Below are 19,402 nucleotides of genomic sequence, written 5' to 3'. Positions count from 1 at the left end.
GTGGGAGAAACCGGAGACTGGAAGAAGGAGGAGACGGCGAGGAGACGAGGTCGGGACCTGGAACCGGTGCAGAAACGCCAGGAGGCAAACGACCCCACGAGTCACGCTACCACGTGCCCAGGGGAGGAGCGTGGCAACAGGTACGGGGCAAGGTGGCGGACTGGGTTGGACCAAAGGAACGCCCGACTGTGTGAACCCGTGCTCCTCTCCATATGTGCGAGCCCCTTGTATATACTTAATTTTGTATATACTCGCTGTTGTCCTTTACACCCTCACGTGCACTGCCATTCACGTTCGTTGAGTGTTCATCACAGTGCACTCTGGGAGATATAGTTTTCCTCACTCCCCTGGTCCCTTGTTTAGATTGTAGGACGGTCGTCCTGATTCTCCTTTCTTTATTTGCTTTATTTTGGGTTCCGACCATTCTGATACAGAGACCTCGAGACTGGGAAGAAAAGATTTGCCAGGTCCGGGAGAAGTTCACCATACCCTCCCCCCGTATCTACAAACAGGAAGAACAAGACGGATCTCGCAACCTTTGCTAGAGAAAGACTATCTAGTAGACGAAAAAAAGTGTTGGGAAAAATAAAACCCTTTTTGAAACAATTTGGTCTACCTTCTGATTTTGATACCCCGCCACAGTATCATAAGTGCCTTCAAAATACAATTTTTATAGAAATTTCAATATTTTTTCAACAAATGTTATGTACACATCAGGCACGGGAGGCTGCACTGGCCATCTATTTGATACATTTTTGTTTTAAGTATTGTAGACTGCATAAGTGTTTAGACATATTTTTGTTTTTTTCCTTGTAAACTTTTATCTATTTTTAAAATACACTTTTGCAAATGTGAACCGCTGCTGCTGGGAAAAGTTCAAAATATGACACAGAAAGAGATGCATGGTTCTTACCCGCTCAGTAGCTAAAAGGGATCCCTTGAACTCTTCAAGTACTTGACGGCATTCGAATTCATGAGCTCTGGCACATGTTTGAAAGCCAATTACTATATCCTGCAAAGAATGAAAGACAACTCACAGCCTTAGGGAGACATTAACCAAACACAGATATTTAGGACAAGAGTTTCCATATTAGAAAGAAAAGCTAAAGATGGGGTTCTTGATTGGACCTTCAGTGTTTACAACTGGCATTGGCGAATGATTCTCCACTACTAAAGCAAATATATTCGGTGCCCAGAAAGCATGATTTAAGGATACTCTTATACAAATATGCTGGAGTGTTCTTACCATGGAACTGAAGAAGCATCTTTGGATAAGAAGATTAGAGTTCAGTCATTATCTGTGCTCCGTCACTAGGTTATCTCTCTAGTGTTCACATAAAGGCACTGCAAGGAAAGTTCAGTTCACAAGCCTTCTTTGTGAGGAAGGAGTGAGATTTCTTTAGCAGGAGGGCTTCTCCTTTCTTCCTAAGTCTACTGTGCAGGGATTACACCAGATTTGGTTTTGCCCTTCAATCCTTGAGAACCCTCCCCCTGACAATAGGTAGAAACAGACAGCTTTGTTGTCTTTTTTGTAGGTCTCTCTGAGAGAATCATGTCAAAGCTTTTACATAGCTTTAGACCTTCCTCCGCTTTATCTGCTATTTTGATTAAACTTGGCTAATCTTATTCAATCACTTGCATCTATCAGGAGAGATCACCTAAAGAGGCACCTAACTATCCCTGATGAAATGCAGCAGTAGTCACCTGAACAAAGGAACTATTTGTCTAGTTTCTGCTAACTTAGTCCTCATCTACTCTGTGGAGGGTTTCCAGTCTGATATGATTTGGCTATCCATGGAGTAGATATCACACTTTGGGATGAGTGGAATTGCTGAGTGAGGAAGGTTTCATGGTCATCATTAATTTACCGTCAAGCTCCTGTAATGAAGTTACAAACCTGAACAATGTACACCCAGATGCTCCTCAGTCCTTTATGACTTCCTTCTCAACATGTGTCTGTTCTGGTCGTACAGGGGGACATTTTATCTCAGGGGAATAGATCTATGATTATTGTAAGAAATACACTTGGTACTTACTGAATGGTTAGGAGTTAAGATGAACCGTGCAGATAAGAACATGCTTCCAAGGAAGTGTAAGATCAGCGCATTATCATCACAGGCGGCGAGGCACTTACCAATGCACCGGAAAATAAAACCCTAATATGGGAGTGAATTAAAGACAGTCCGAGTTCAGAATAAGCAGCAACTCCTGCCCACTCTATGAGAGTCTTACTTATAGAGGAGCATTCATCTTTGATTAAACTCTACACATGTCGTCTCTCACTTTGAAATTGCTTTTAATGAGTTGAGAGAAATGTTTATTATGTAATGTTATGGTTTTTCTTATGGACATTGTAAAGATTCGTACATGGCCATGAATAGGACTCAAAACAACAAAAAGGGGGAGGGGGTGGGAGCCAATAAAGGTCCTGTACCTAGGCTCAGAAAGTGCTAATGCAAAAAAGCAGTGGAGGTACTTTTCTTCTAGAAAATGAAGAAGAAAAAAATGCTGGCAAAGAAGCAGGAATCCTAAAAACTATTTCTTGGAACCCTCACACAACCATGAGGATGTAATGTATCATCAGTGGACTTGCTCCTCGTAAGGCTCCACAAAGGGTCGCTTTAGCAGAGACCTTTTATTTTTTTGCCGTCTGATGAGAAGTGCCAGTGTGAGGGAGTTTTGAATGTATGGGGTGGAGTGAATGTGTATATTGAAATAAAGGGACACTAAAGCTGTCTAAGACACACCTAACTAATGTGATGGTTCTGCTGGCAGGGTTAAAAAAACATAATTTGGTAGGGGCTACTACAGGGACATGTGAGTGTGGTCAGGTTGGCATGTTTAATGACTGATGGCCCAAAATAGATCTCTGCTACTTCTTCAGGGCCTAAAAGAAAAGTGGGATAAACCTGCCCCACACTTAAGACGTAATATGCAGTGTAGGTATTCCCCTGAAAGAAAATACCTTGTTCAAAAAGTTTAAGATTGATCATCCAACCTAGAAAATGAATGAGAAAATAGAGAAAACACACAGTAAACAAATGTTTTGAATGTATGGTCCAATGCGTCACCAGACCAGGATCCCTTTTCCAGCACAGTGTATCATAGTGTCTCCTATGGTAGATATGCTCATGCTATTGTTGGCGCTGATTAGTTACCACAATGTGAAAGAAGTGAAGCACACGCTGATGGTAAACAGCATTTACCACAAATCTTTTTCCCAGCAGGGAATCACAATGCGGTTGTTACAACGACCGCGTTATGATTCCGCATACCATTACTCCGCAAGTCGGAACAACGACTTGCTGGGGGGGAGGTGTTGGATTATTATCCAATACCTTCCCTATTGTCTGCCCAGACTGGAGTTGGAATAGTAAATTATACTATTCCAACATACAGCGCCCCCCCTCCGCAAGTCTGTGTTCCGACTTGCGGAGTAATGGTATGCAGAATTACAACACGGTTGTTGTAACAACTGCGTTGTGATTTCCGTGAAAAAGACAGCGGGATAATAACATACATTTCACACTGATACATCAAATATAACAGAACAGGCAAGTAGAACAGACAACAAAAAACCAATCTGTGTTGGTGTTACACAGTGTATCGTAAGTGATTAGTTGTCCTCAGGTGGGAATGGCGTGTCTTATCCTTTGGATAAATCTATAATGCCCCATAGGTCAAAAGCAGAGGGTAGAGCTTATCTGCTAACTGTGGTAAGAGCAATGATACTCAGCATAAAGAAACAGTAAATCAAGGGGACCCAAATGACCTTAGGGTGAAAAGAAAAGGAAAAGCTGAGAGTTTTCAAGAGAAGCAATCATACTCATGTGGTTTCTGCGCAGAGAGTGCCAGAGACCTACCTTCCTCCGGTCACCTGGATAGAGACTTAGCAGAGGAGAAGACCTGCCTTTTAAGATGCGGGTATTGAAGTGATTGATCTCAGGTGGGGTGCGTGTAGCTACAGGAAGGAGAGATGACAAAATGGCCAATGAGGACAGGAGAGGAGGGGCGATATAGATCCAATAGGAGCAAGCCCCTCACATGCTGGTGTAACATAGGTATCATCCCTCAGTGGTGGCCATCTCGGAATGTGTAGTGGTCAAATGCAGGCCAGCCCAAAGTCAACAATGGTTTTTGAAAGGCAGCACCTTAGCAGTAAACTGAGACTGTTGAATGTTTTCTTAATGGACAGTGACAGTAGTAGAAAACTATGGTGCACCTAATTGCTCTCAGATAAATAGTGACGGAGAGAAAGCCTGGTTCAGATAACCGCTAGCCATCCCTCATGGCGAAATCTAAGTAAATTGACATCTATGAACATGTTGCATATATGGGCCTATTCATTAAAAAGTAACATGGTGCGGCCAAGTGGTCTATTCCCAATATATTAGGATGCTTGGATTGCACTATTGGGCCTATGGGTAATGAGGAGAAGAGAAGGGGTATGCTCAAGCCAATAGGAGCGAACCCTCACATGCTGGTGTAGTGAAATTCATCCCTCAGTGGCAGCTATCTTGGAGTGTGTGGCAGTCAAATGCCCAAAGTCATCAATGGTATTAGAACAGCAGTGTCTAAAACAGTAGACTAAGACAGTTTAACCCCTTTAGTGCTCCCGTCAGCCAACGGCCATCGCGAGCACTACCTGCGTAGTGCTGTGCATGTCCGTTGGCTGAAGCAGCCCCGCCCACTGATTAAAACCGCAGCACTGCAGCGGAATTAGCGCCGTGGTTAAGCATTTAATGTATTCATGGGGGGGTACTGCCTCATTGGTATCAACAGAAAAATTTGTGTTAATGAAGAAGAGGCCCATTCGCAAAATGCTTATCATAAGCACGTCTTAGTGTGGTGTTTGAGGCTCCATAGCAGGGCATCCCATATGTGACATGGTGTTAGTGGTGATATGTTAAATCAGATGCCATGTATGAAGCGAATATTAATGCTTCCATGTTAAGGGAGTATCTGATGTCGCAGGGGACTGACTGGGGAATTACACCTCGCACCAAAGGATTTCATCGTTCGCACCTTTGCTGTTGGTGTAGAGGCAGGAAATCCACTGTAGCTCCTTTCTGAAAAGGTTACCAGAGCTCCATGAGCTAGTTGCTTCTAAAATCGTCCACTGGAGGTCATCTGGAGAGTGGTTTGAGTCACAAAAGTTATTGCACATTTTTGTAGTGCTGCATCTGCAGCAGATATTGCCCAGGTGCTCTAATATTCTTGCTTCGATAACCCTCATGGTCATTCCCACGTAATGAAGGCCACACCCGCAGATGATCAGGTCAAAACTGTTTTTTTTGTATCGCCTGTATCAAGGTGAATTGGGGGCTCAATTTGACCTCTTTGGAATGTTTAGTGAGTGGGCATACCCAGCAGATCCCACAGGGATATTGTCTTGTGACAGGTGGTAAGGCCCACAAGGTTTTCTGCATGTGGGACTGTTGAACATGGGGTCCTTCAGGTTGCTCTGGGTACACTTAAAAGTGAATTGTGGCTGTGGAATCTAAGGGGACCCAGTGCATAAAATACCCCAAGTTACATAATGGTGCATTTGATCTGTTCGGAGTTGGAGGTGAAGGTGGTCACACAATTAAGGACATCTTCAGTGTGCCTTAGAGCCAATATAGCACCCGACGGGTTCTTAGTGACTGCAGCACCACACCTGTTTCTTGATGATATGGTGTTCAGGATGAGAATGGTCACAAATTGCATGAAATACACACATTACTGGCTCATTCTTATCATCAACATGGCCAAATTCCTGTCTGAGGCACTTATCATCAAAATCAACATTACAGGGATTGCACTGAAAGCTGGGTTCAGTATCTCAGCATTCAATTCACAGCTCTCGGAGATCAATGCCCAGATGAACGAGCACAAGGATTACCTCCTGCAGCATAAGCTCTCTTCAGACGAAGGTTCTATCACATCTCCCAGGACACATCCTTCTTCAAACGGCATTTTGAGTAATGACAGTTGGGACAGCAATGAGAACCAATGGGTTCAGGGTTCCTCACCATCCATGTATGAATATCCAATACCCCCATTTTCAGCACACCAACAAATGTGGTACCCTGGATTCCAGATGTCCCCTCCCAACCACTGCAGCCCTTCTTTCAATACCCCTTTCCTCAACCTTTTTTGGGTGGGAGCAGAGGAAGAAGAAGAGGAGGCAACACACAAGTGCACTGGAAACAGCAAGAAACCAAGATGCAGACCAGGAGTCAGTCGGCCAAGGAAGACTAGTCATTAACCTTTCAAAGATGACTCTGACCGAAGACGAGATTGCAGTACTACGCAAAGGCCTTGTATTTGTGCCCACCTCTTTGGAAGACCAATTCCGTCTCATAAGCAAAAGTCACCAAGTCTTCCGCAAGTTCGCCTTCCGGAATTTTTTTCAGGACAGGAAAACCCCTGACAGTTGGGACTCAGGACTATGGATTCTATCTGAGTTGACACCTACCTTCAGCCATGACACCCAGTGAGGTCCTCACCTTTGAAAAAGCCATATTGAAGAAGACTGCACAGATAAGAGCTCCTAGGTTCTTCAACAATTTGTCATCCAGAACAACGCAGATCAGTTAAAGCCTTGACTGAGGATCCTTTGATCGTGATCAATGCAGCAGACAAGGGCAGAGCGATTGTTGTGATGGACATCACCGATTATAACGTAGAAGGCCTACACCAGCTAGCGAATGGGAGATACTACCGCTCAATGAGCTCAGATCCAACTGAGACCTTGTTAAAAAAAATTCAATCCATGGTCATGATGGCGGAGGCACAAGATTGAATCGCTAAACATGAAGCAGTGTTCCTTGTGAATACCTTACCAAGGATCCGCTACTTTTACATATTGCCCACAATACACAAGGAAAACAGCCCCCCTACAGGAAGGCCAATCGTCTATGGCATTGGATCTCTATTGGAACCTTTGAGTAAGTTCTGCGACCACTACCTTATACCACTGGTCTCTAGGACAAGTGACATGCTGAACCTGATTGCCTACACCAATGATCAACAGGAAATCAACCTCCTTTTGTCCTTAGACTTAAAGGCCTTGTACACCAACATCCCTCAAGATGCCACCATAGTGGTCATTGAGGCCTGCCTCAGAGCACAAACTTGGACAACAGCAGTGCTGATCGACTTTATCATCGAATGTGCAACGATAGCGTTGAATAATGCCTTTTTTAATTCAATACCTGGATCTATCATCAGATACAAGGGACATTAATGGGCAGCACACTTGCCCCAAGCCTGGTCTGTCTATACATGGCCCATTTTGAAGAACAACACATCTTTACTGACATGAATCCCTTCAATGCCAACATTCTAACGTGGTGACGATACATAGATATTATTCTGGTCTTCTGGAAAGGTGATAACACCACATGCCAGGAATTTGGATGCTGGATCAGTACTCTTAACCCATACCTGAGATTCACCCAGTCTGCCTCAACAAGGCATGCACCATTCCTGGATTTAATAATCTCCATTAAGGTGGGAAAACTATGCACTAAGACATATAAAAATATCACTGATAGCACAGTTTTCTGTTATTTAATAGTCACCTTCCAAAAGCCTTATAGGAGAACTTGCCATATGGGCAGTTTCTCTGTGTCCGGAGAAATTGCAGCTTTTTGAAAGATTATAGCGCTCAAGCCAAAACACTTAGTAGGAATCTGTCCTCCTGGTACTACGCATCCTGAGTTATCAAAGGAGCTGAGAAAAGTACACAAAACAATAATAGGAATCTCTTTTACAGACCAACACAAGGCCCACTGAAAATGTCCTTACTAGTGTCCTTATCTTCACCCCCAACTCCAATCGGATCAAACGCACCATAATGAAACATTGAGGAATTATATGCACTGGGTCACTTGAGATTCCACGGCCACAATTTGCTTTTAAGTGTACCCAGATCCTGAAGGACCTCTTGGTACACACCAGGCCCCGCATTCAACAGTCTTTCATGTAGAACACCTTGTGGGTCTTACCACCTGTCACAAGCTACTATCCCTGTGAGTCCTATGGGGAATGTCCCCTCTTATAAACATTCCAAAGAGGTCAAGTTGGGTCCCCAGTTCACCTGGATACAAAAAAATGACACTAACTGCAATACAAAAAACTGCATCTACCTGATCACTTGCCCGTGTGGCCTTCATTACGTGGGAAGGACCCCATGCACCATCAAACCATGAATAATGGCGCACTGGCGCAACATCCACTGCAGACACAGAACTACAAAAATTTCCAATCACTTTTGCGACTCTAATTACTCTCCAGATGACCTCCGGTGGACAATTTTGAAGCAACTAACTCATGGTGCCAGGTTAACCTTTTCAGAAGAGAGCAACGGTGGATTTTCTGCCTCTCCACCAACAGCAAATGTCTGAAAAATTAAAACCTCTGGCTGGTGCGAGGTGTAATTCCCCAGTCAGTCCCCTGCAAAATCAGATACTCCCTTACCATGGATATACTGACATTCTCTTCATAGATGCAATCTGATCTACCTTATCACCACTGACACCATGTCACATATGAAATGCCCTGTTATAGAGTCTCTCACACCACACTAAGCAGTGCTTATAATAAGTATTTTACGACTTGGCATGGGTCTCTTCTTCATTAGCATGAATGTTTCTGTTGATACCAATGAGGCAGTACCCTCCAATAAGAAAACATTTTACTGTGTGTCAGCTGTTTTAGATTGCCCCTTACTAATACCATTGATGACTTTGGGCCATCCTCCATCTGACCGCTACACACTCCAGGATGGCTGCCACTGAGGGATGATACTTCCGTTACACCAGCACTCGACGGGCTTGCTCCTATTGGCTCTAGCGTACCAGCGTACCCCTTCTCTTCTCTCTTTTCCTCATTAGCCTTTTGCCCAATAGCGCTCCCAAAGCACTCTAATCCATTGGAAATAGACCACTTGGTCATCCATGTTACTGATTACATGAGGAGGACCATATTTCCAACATGAACACAGACACCAATAGGCCTAGATTCCACCATGAGGGATGGCTAGCAGTTATGTGCACCTGACTTGCTCTCCATCACTTTATATGCCAGTGCACCATGCTTTTCTCTTACCGTCACTCTCCATTAAGAAAACGTTCAACTGTCCTATTTTACTGCTTAGATGCCCCATTTATAAAACCATGGTGTCTTTGGGCTGGCCAGCATTTGACCACTACACACTCTGAGACGGCCGCCACTGAGGGATGATACTTTTGTTGCACTAGCATACGAGGGAGCTCGCTCCTATTGGCTCAAGCTCGCCCCTCCTCTCCTCATTGGCCATTTGGTCATCCCTCCTTCCCGGGGCCATACACACCACACCTGAGAACAATCACTCCAATTACACATTACAAGTATGTCTACTTGCCTATTTTGTTATATTGTGTGCACTAGCTTGTTTTTTTCACATCTTTCAGGTTGTGGCGACTGATCAGCACCAACAATAGCATGTACATGTCTACCTTTGGAGACACTATGATACAGTGAGCTGGAAAAGCGATTCTGGTGGCGTATTGGACCATACATACAAAACATTTGTTTACTGTGTGTTTTCTTTATTTTCATAATTTATTGTCTAGGTTGGAAAATCAATTTTAAACATTTTAAAACAGGTATTTTCTTCTGAGGGAATACCTACATTGCATATCACGTCTTAGATATAGGGAATGGTTTCCCCATTTATTTGGGTCCTGAAGAAGTGTTGTGGATCTTTTTAGGCTGTTTGGGGCCAAAGATGTCAACCTGGCCACACTCACAGATTTAGGCTACTTGGGTACATCACACTACTGTAGTAGCCCCTATCAAATTATGTTTTTTTTAATCCTTCCAAGGGAACCATTACATTAAAGTCAAGTTTGGTATCTCTGAGACCGTTTGTCTCCCTTCACTTCACTGCACACATTCACTCCACACTCACATTCAAAATGCCCACACACAGGCACTTTGTGGGGCCCATGGGGCATTGCAGCACTGACCCTACCAACAGAACGCGCACTATGATGCATGACTTCCTCATGGATGTGTGAGGGCACCAGGAAATAATCCTTAGGATTCCCCCTTCTTTGTTTGCCTGTCTTTCTTCTTTGCTTTTTGATAGGAACAATACCTAAACTGCTTTTTGCATGAATATGACCTCAGGTCCATTGAATGGAGAGTGGCTCTAACATGAAGAGTACCTTTTAGCTGAAGGAGATCCATTGGGGGCAATGATTATAACCCTGACATGTGGTGGCTCCTAATGAGCCAGGTGGAGAGGAATTACCTCATGGAGTTCATCTCCATCTGATTCTTAGTAGGTCGGCTTTTACAGGGAGTGGGAGAACCATACCTTATTTTTCCGACTGGTCTATTCCAGTCCTGTGTACCCATAGTGTAAAAATGAACTTTACCAATCACTGTGCAATTGGAATACACAGTTCTATCCTTCTCTGCCTTTGTGTTAAATTGACTTCCCCAGTGGTTCAATGCTGACCTTTGAGAGCACTAACCTCCTCAATCTCATGATGGACGAAACTGGGAATCTGAAAGCTGAACTCCTCCATTAATGAGACATGCCATTCTCTGTATGGGACTTGCTTCAGGATAGTCCCCAGGAACTGCAAAGAAAGCAGAAAGAAACTTTAACGCAGTAATATAAACTTAAATGTAGTATCTACAGCTGACGTCTGGGTGCATTGACTTTGAGAAGATGAGTGAACAAACTACGGATAACAACAACCTCAGTAATGACAAAATATTATGATGGCAGAAGAACCAGAGAACACATACAGCAGCGCTTAACTAGTATGGTGTGAAATCAGTGGTCAGAAGTAACAAGGAGACCTTTACAGTGTCCATGATTTATAAAGAAACACACGAAACAAAAGCATGCTGCCAACAAATTACTGTGAAAAGAGCAACAGTGCAGCGATCCAGATAGAAAGCAGATGGAGACTGTGCAACAATATCAAATACTTAGGAGCAGAATGCAAACATATACACTCTTCGATCACCAGCATGGGGGCCAAATGTAAATTTAATTTTAAGAAGAGTGAAGACTGAACACAAGGAAAAGAAAATTGCATCTCAGAAGTGTGAGAAGTTGGTCTGAGATATGCTGTCGACTAGTTATAGTGGGCACCTTGCACCAGTCCAAACAACCCTTATTGATGATAGGTTAAGACACATTTTATTGAAAGCTATCCTAGTGGTAGCTGTGGAGAGCAGCTTTTAGGCTAAGTCTTGAAAGAGTGTAAAGCAGCTTGGTTTACCAGATCATACCCACTTGAATGTCTAAATGAAAGGAGAACCACAAAAGGTATATATATATATATATATATATATATATATATTACCTACTGGCGGTCGCCAGTAGGTATATATAGTTAGGATTTTTTCTCTATGGGATTTTTGAAAATTCTATGTCTAATAACTTTGGCGTTTGTGGACGGAATTGGCTGAAATTTTCAGGAAAATGGCACATTTTGTTTCTGAGCAGCCCTTGAAAATTTGGGGGGGGTTCGTCAAGGGGGGGCCGAGAAAAAAGGGGGGTCCCAAAACGTGTTTTTAACATTGAGTTTTCCATAGGGCAGTTGGCCTCACTTTTAGCCCGAACGGCTGAATGGATTTGCACGAAACTTGGCAAAATTGTAGGGACTGGTAGCCCGATGTGCCTTTTGTAGGTCTCAATATATGTGCTCCAGTGGATTCTGAGAAATTAACGTTTAAAAAAAGATATATATCTGTAACAGCGGACCTGGCAGCGTCCCAGGACGCGTACTTTACGCGCAACGGAGCTTTGTGAAGCGAAGCTGATTGGTTCTCCGGCGTCTGTCAACATTCCAAAAAGTCCGTAGCGGCCGCCATCTTGTCTCTCGGTAGGATCGAGAGACAAGAGGAGGTCAAAACAAAGGGGGAAATAACTATAAGGGGGCATAGTAGATCCTCGCTGACCCCCTAGGTTTGATGTGGAGGTTTTAAAAGGGCCCCGCGGGGCAAAAAAAAATAATAATAATAATAATCGAACGGCTGAATGGATTTGCACGAAACTTGGCAAAATATTAGGGACTGGTAGCCCGATGTGCCTTTGCTAGGTCTCAATATATGTGCTCCAGTGGATTTTGAGAAATTAACGTTCAAAAAAAGATATATATCTGTAACAGCGCTCCGCTTCGCGTAACGGAGGTTTGCGAAGCTGATTGGTCATTCTGTCACTGGGCTATAGTTGGGCTACATCTGGCTGATATTTGGGCTACATTTGTTTTTTTGTGTGTCTGGCGGCCATCTTTGGGCTACATTGGGCTACATTGGGCTTCATTGGGCTACATTGGGCTACATTTGGGCTCCAACATATATATAGGCCAATGTAGCCCAATATATATTTTTCAAAGTTAATTTTCGTAAAAACCACTGGAGCATATATCTTGAGACATAGCAAAGGCACATCGGGCTACCAGTCCCTACAATTTTGCCAAGTTTCGTGGAAATCCATTCAGCCGTTCGAGCTAAAAGTGAGTCCAACCGCCCTATGGAAATGAAGGAAATGAATGGGTAATTTGTAATTAGCAAATAGCTAATCGCAAACTAGGAATGGTAAAGAATCGCTATTTATTCCTTAAAGTTCGCTATTTAGGAAATGCAAAAAACTTTGATGATACTTATGGCGGTTCATCTCTAACAAGATAAGAAGCATAGGGATACATTTATGATGACTGGCGCATCACCAGGGATGTGTTAGTCATTCTGTGCCGCTGTTCCGTCACCTATGGTGTGCTGCATTTACAATGCGGCGCATCATGGGGCAAAAACAGCACAGATGCGTGATGTATCTGTGCCGTAAAGGTGGCGCATTGCTGGAGTTGTATCGCAAGTGTGATGAAGCTCCAGCAAGGGTCGGGGGTGCCCCTGTCGCAGGGTTTCTGTTCTCACACAGAACTGTGGACAGAGGATTGGAACCTCGGCGAATTAGGGTGTCCCAAAACTCACGTTAGTAATCAAAAACTCCTTAGCAAGCTAGGTACAGTGTCACATTGGATATAACAAACTCTCAATGTTTAGACAATCCAGAATATGAACTTATAGTACCTCAGGATACGTGGAACTCATGAACAGTCGGTCGTTATATATTTCTTAGAAACCAGAACATGGAGTTAAGAAGAACACATGTGTATTTGAAATGTTTATTTACTAATGCCGTCTTCTCAGGCGTAGTATCTTAGATAATACAAGTACACATATTATCAGTAGCAAAATTACCAGCATAGTTACTAGTACATAAAAAGCGAATGGTGATAGTATGTTAACATGCTGTAAATGAATAAGAGTTAGCAACACTTATAAGCAGCCGCGGGCCGTGGAGGGAGTTACGGTGAGGCAGGGAGGCGGGGAGGGGGAGAAGCAGGGTGGAGAATACAAGTACACATATTATCAGTAGCAAAATTACCAGCATAGTTACTAGTACATAAAAAGCGAATGGTGACAGTATGTTAACATGCTGTAAATGAATAAGAGTTAGCAACACTTATAAGCAGCCGCGGGCCGTGGAGGGAGTTACGGTGGGGCAGGGAGGCGGGGAGGGGGAGGGGCAAGGTAGAGAGGGCTCCACCCTGCTTCTCCCCCTCCCCGCCTCCCTGCCTCACCGTAACTCCCTCCACGGCCCGCGGCTGCTTATATCTCACCCTCCCTAATACACATATTATATTATTTGCTAAGAAGGTCTCTTTGTGTTGGTTTAGGGCGTGCCCATACTTTAGTGTCTTAGATTTGAAGGAATCACATCAGCATACACCAGCTCTCTCTTCATGTGAACCGCATCAACTGATGTGTATGTGTGTTCGGCAAAGCAATATAAAACCCGCCTCATGCCCAGAATTGGCAGAAGTTGCACTTATGTTATGAGTATGAAGTCGTGGAGATCAGACCTCATAACAATTCTGTATCGTGTTGTTCTTGAAACTTTAGCACTCGCTGTACAGATATAGTTTAACAAGCAAAGCAGATAGTAGAGCAATAACATATTATTCTCATGTAAACCACGATGAACTACTAGGTGGAAAGCTAAAGCAACAACTAAGTGTCGTGTGCAGAAGTTGCAAAAAAGGAAAAATGGCGTTTAAACCGGTAATGAGCCCATGCTAACTTAACACGGTGTAAAGATATCCAGGACCTAGATGACACCTCCCCATGATCCGGAAACGAACTGAATAAGATAATAGAAGTGCCATCTCATGAGAGCAGATTGCAAGTTTATATGTGGACGGTCCGCAAGGTAAAGCATTAAAAACTAGGAAAATTTAATAAAGAAAAATAAAACAGCCAAGTACTTTATCGAGTCTTAAGCCAATAGGCAAGGTAAATAATAAAAACTTGACAAATAAGTCAATGAATTGTCAATGAAATGCTAGTACTCAGCATATCAAACATGAAAAAGGTCTATGACATAACTGTGTATGCAAAATAAGCTGCAACAGCCTCCAATAGGAAGTCACCGTCTTCATCCGAAAACAGTTCAGCCATCCAATTTAAAAGCGGAAAAGAACATACGTGCTCTCCCAGCACCGGATCCTCTATCACCATCAGAGGACAGCTCGGTGGGTTTTCAAGAAAGCTCTGTTCCAAGAAAGACTGTGCTGCCGCCAGTAAATTCCAGGGACCAAGTAGTCCATGCATCAATGCCACAGCCATAATCCTTTCGCCAGGACAAACCAACTCGTGAGTAATGATAGGAGTCATCAGCTGATTAAAGTCGACGTCAGGAGAAACCGGTCCGCAGAGACACAAATCAATGGCCCAATCGAAATCACAGGTCAGGCAGTGAAATACAGGCTGGACACAGGTGAAGTAGGAGAATCGAAAAGATAATCCATATGCCGTGCTTAATATCGCCAACGGCATTGTGCCATAATATTCTAGCATGCGATTGCGGAACAGTGTCAGCAGCTGCAGGGTGGGAGGTTGCATAGGAGGGACATCCATATTTAAAAATGTAAAAAAGCACAAGAGCGTCCGCTAGTAATGCAAGTAAAAATGCCAATCCACGAACCAGAGTGGAGAAAATAGAATGAAAGGAAACAGGGATGACTCCAAAGATTTTCTCAAATGAAGTCACGAGACCACTGGTAACAACTTTAAAAAAGTGCGCCAGGGTCTTTGTGGAGGATGCGTTAAAGATAGTCGGAACCATCTTGCTGAAATTGAAAGGCAAATCTGAATGAAAAGTATTCCTTTTATCGTAACAGTAAGTGAACGGGTTATTTGCTGCAGAAATGTTCTATTTCCTCCCACACATGAACATAGGGAGTTTTCAATCTGGCCACAAATACCAACCTTGGGACAGATTTCAACGGCATGGCAAGAATAAGAGCTCTTTTGTCTCAGAGAGAGGTGGCCTTGAGTTCGGCCCGTGAAACTTTCGTGCTTCACATAGCGAACACCCGTACAGAGGTGCAGACCCTTTTCAATTAACTCAGAACAATCTTCATTATTGAGCATCAAATAACTACCATTTTCCAACAACTTGAACGTGGGGATGATAGCAGGAACTGGCGTGCCTTGCAACACGCAAGCCATATTTGGTCGGTGTTTGTTGCATGAACCGTGTAACTGTATGTGCCTACACATTAGTGAATGATCTGGCGTCTCAGTGCATTCCTCTCCATTCAGATAAACTTCTTGATCATCTTTGAAACATCTGTATGTGTATGGAAGCGACCAGACCTCATGAAGAAAAGCACTACCTAAAGGTTCATAACGACCTATTGGTATATATTTCATACAATTTGAAAACTTATATAAAGCAAAAGGCAGCGTTATTAAACCGTGGATAAGGCACGTTGCCAAAAAACCCGCAATCCTCTGCTGATGATGTCACTGAGCATGTCATGAATGATGTAATATGTGACATCATCAGCAGTGGATTACGGGTAATAGTATCTCTAGTTTACTCCCCTATAGCTGTCTTTCTTTTAACATAAGTGTCTGTTTCCTTCCCTTATACTTACTGTTTTTGGTTCGCTTCTAGTTCGCGTACCGGCGAGCGAACTGGGAAGCGAACTAAGAGAAATAGAGTTTGGCACAGTTCCAAATATTGTACCAATTTTTTAATAACGGGGAGGTAGTTCTGAAAAGAACTTTTTTTTTTATTGTTTTTGTTGTTTTATATTTTTTTTATTATTTTTCGGAACATTTTTTTACTTTTTTTGAATTTTTCTGAAGTTTTATATTTTTTTGGGTTTTTCTTGGAGGGGGCAATGAAAACGATTCATTGTAAAGGGCTCAACAGGAGCAACAAAACAAAAAAAGAAGTATTTATTATTTTGGGCGTTTCGTACAAACTTGCATATGATAGTCAATAGCTCTGTTGATCAGAGTGATGCTTTTTTCTCCGTAGGAAATGAATCCATCGCAAAATACGCAGGTGTGTTTTACTTCACCAAATTTCATTTGTATATTTGGCACCATCTCCCTGCCCTCTGGTCCCGTTACTTCCGGTACAACAGATCTTCTGGCCATAATAGGGAGATTATCTAGGTCGTTCCGAAACTGTGCAGCACTGTAGTTGTTAGGATGCCACCTAGTCATATGGCGATGCATTGTGTAGTTTCCGAAACAGTATTTTTTCTCGGTTCCTCTGGACAGTCTATCTTGACATATAAGGCAAGTTACGTATCTTGCATTTACTTTTTTCTGACCTTTGGGAATTTTAAAAAATTGCCAAATGAAGTTTTCTTTCCGGTGAGACGTCCTGGGCTGCTCAGGCAAAAACTGCCTCTCTTCGTGCTCGTCGTCCTGTTCCTCTTCTTCTTCTTCTTCTTGAATTATAACTTGAGCAGGTGGTCCACTCTTCCTTGGATGTGGTGGAGGTGGTGGGGAAGCACCAGCTGAAGCTACTAAAGAAGCCATTGCTCAGTGATCACAAAGGGTCTTTCTCTCACAATGATGAAAGTCAGAGTGAGGAAAGAAGGAGGGATTTTCATCATTTGGGAAAAACAAGAGTTCTCAACCAATCAAAAGTGTTCATTTTAGATTATATGACCTAGTCTTACATCATTAGGAAACCAAAAGTGAAATGAACCAATGAAAAGTGTTATTACCAAGTCACATGACTTGCTGTGTTTACGTTAAGCGCTTTGCAGGGCCTCCCGGTTTGCTTCCAGAAACCTGCGCTTTGCGACTCGCTTCGCGTACCAGTTCGCTAACGTAGCACGTCATATGACGTATCACGCGACAACGTGAAACGTCATGCGGACGGGAGGCGTGACGATGTTGTTTTCTAACGCGGCACTTGCGGTAAAGAAACGTTTACCGGCTCGCGGTCTATTTCGCGGCATCAAGGTCAGCTAACGGGAAGCTTCCCGATTCGCAAAGCGGGAACTAAGAAAAAAAAATATTTAAAAAAAAAAATTATTCATAAACATATAAAATATATTTTTGGATTTAAAGAAGAATACATTTTACAGCTACAGATATTAGCTGTTAAAAAACCAATGAAATTCACAGAAAAAACCATAGGTTATAGACCATATATAGTTAGGAATTAGCATTTACAAAACCTTGAAAATTCACTGAAAAAACCATAGGTTATAGACCATATATAGTTAGGAATTAGCATTTAGAAAACCTTATTTTACTCACACAAAACCATTGAAATTCCATATATAGTTAGTTGCACTAACTATATATCGCGCACCCGCAATCCACTGCTGATGATGTCACATATTACATCATTCATGACATGGTCAGTGACATCACTGATGACATCACTGATGACACCTCAAATGACATCACTGATGACAACATCCAGTGATTATGTGTTTCTGTAAAGTTTAAATATGTTTTACATATTGAAGAATGAGTGGATGTATAAGTGTCTGAATGAAGGTTTTAGTAGGTGCGTGATTGACTGTATGAGTGAGTGATTAAATGCGTCTTACTAAATGCACGGGTTAGTGACTAAACTGTCTGAAAGTGTGCATCAGTATGTCTGTTGTTGTGCAAGCTGCTGCATGTGTTGATCAGTAGCTATATAAGTAGCTATATGGGTTATTGATTGGTTGCACAAGTATTTGTTTGGGAGACTGAGTGTGTGTATGGCTGGCTGGGAGGTGTGTGACTCTGTGCAGATCAATGTGTACTTGTATCAGTGATTCTATAAGAGAGTAAGTATGTGTTAGTATATGTTTGAAAATGTAAGGTACTCTATGTTTAACTGTGTAGATTAGAAAATGGAAGTGTGATTGATTCTTTACAGGACTGACTAGGTGTGTGAGTAACTCCATGGATGAGTGGCAGAGTGTGAGTGTCTGTATAGGTGTATGAGTGCATATGATAGTGTTGTAAAGATGAGTGATTGTATGTATGAATGATTGTATGGGTGAATGAGTGAATGTGTGTGTAGACGTAGGAATCAGTGAGTGCGTATGTAGTAACTAGTATTGGTGTGTCAATGGTTTCAAAAATTATACTCTGTATTTAACACTGGGTGTAACAGAGGTTATATTAAAGTGTGAGGAGATGCATTGTATTGTCACATTAATGATATCATCATTGATGTGACCATTGATGTCAAATGAGATATCATCAGTGATGTCATTTGAGATGTCATCAGTGATGTCATCAGTGATGTCACTGACCATGTCATGAATGATGTAATATGTGACATCATCAGCAGTGGATTGCGGGTGCGCGATATATAGTTAGTGCAACTAACTATATATGGAATTTCAATGGTTTTGTGTGAGTAAAATAAGGTTTTCTAAATGCTAATTCCTAACTATATATGGTCTATAACCTATGGTTTTTTCAGTGAATTTTCAAGGTTTTGTAAATGCTAATTCCTAACTATATATGGTCTATAACCTATGGTTTTTTCTGTGAATATATATATATATATATATATAGTATGTATTGATTACTAAACACTCTCTAGTAATCTCTTCATAAGATTACAGAGCCAGGTACACAACATAAACACAATAGAACTTAAGTAAATAGCACAATACACAATGGGCCCCACGGGGAGACCAAACCATATATTAAGAAAGTGGTATAAGAACCACGACTTGGCTAAACACAAGGCCTAGAGCCTGTAGAATTGCCGGGACCCCAAGGAACCACCCAAGGTAGTCACACAGGGGACCCATGGGCGACGTGTGCAGTGAGAGAACACAGCCGCGAGCTCCGTTAGCTTCTATGGGGAAAGTCACGTCGAAATTTTAAAGTTTAAGGACACTTAGGAGAGGACTTTGAGCAGACCCCTTTAGACTTAAGGGGTTCTAGGGGCAACAACCACAGGTGCACTGGAGAACTCAAGTTACCTCACCCAGGGAAGCCGGGTGCATTGGTGTCAAATGGTGCTGAGAATTGTTGCTGTTTTCAATGGCGACCTGCTGCAAAGTGTTGC

Source organism: Lissotriton helveticus, chromosome 9 (genome assembly GCF_964261635.1).
Source record: "Lissotriton helveticus chromosome 9, aLisHel1.1, whole genome shotgun sequence".
Taxonomy (NCBI): Eukaryota; Metazoa; Chordata; class Amphibia; order Caudata; family Salamandridae; genus Lissotriton; species Lissotriton helveticus.
The sequence above is the reverse complement of the archived record's forward strand: the minus strand, read 5'-3'. Positions refer to the sequence as shown.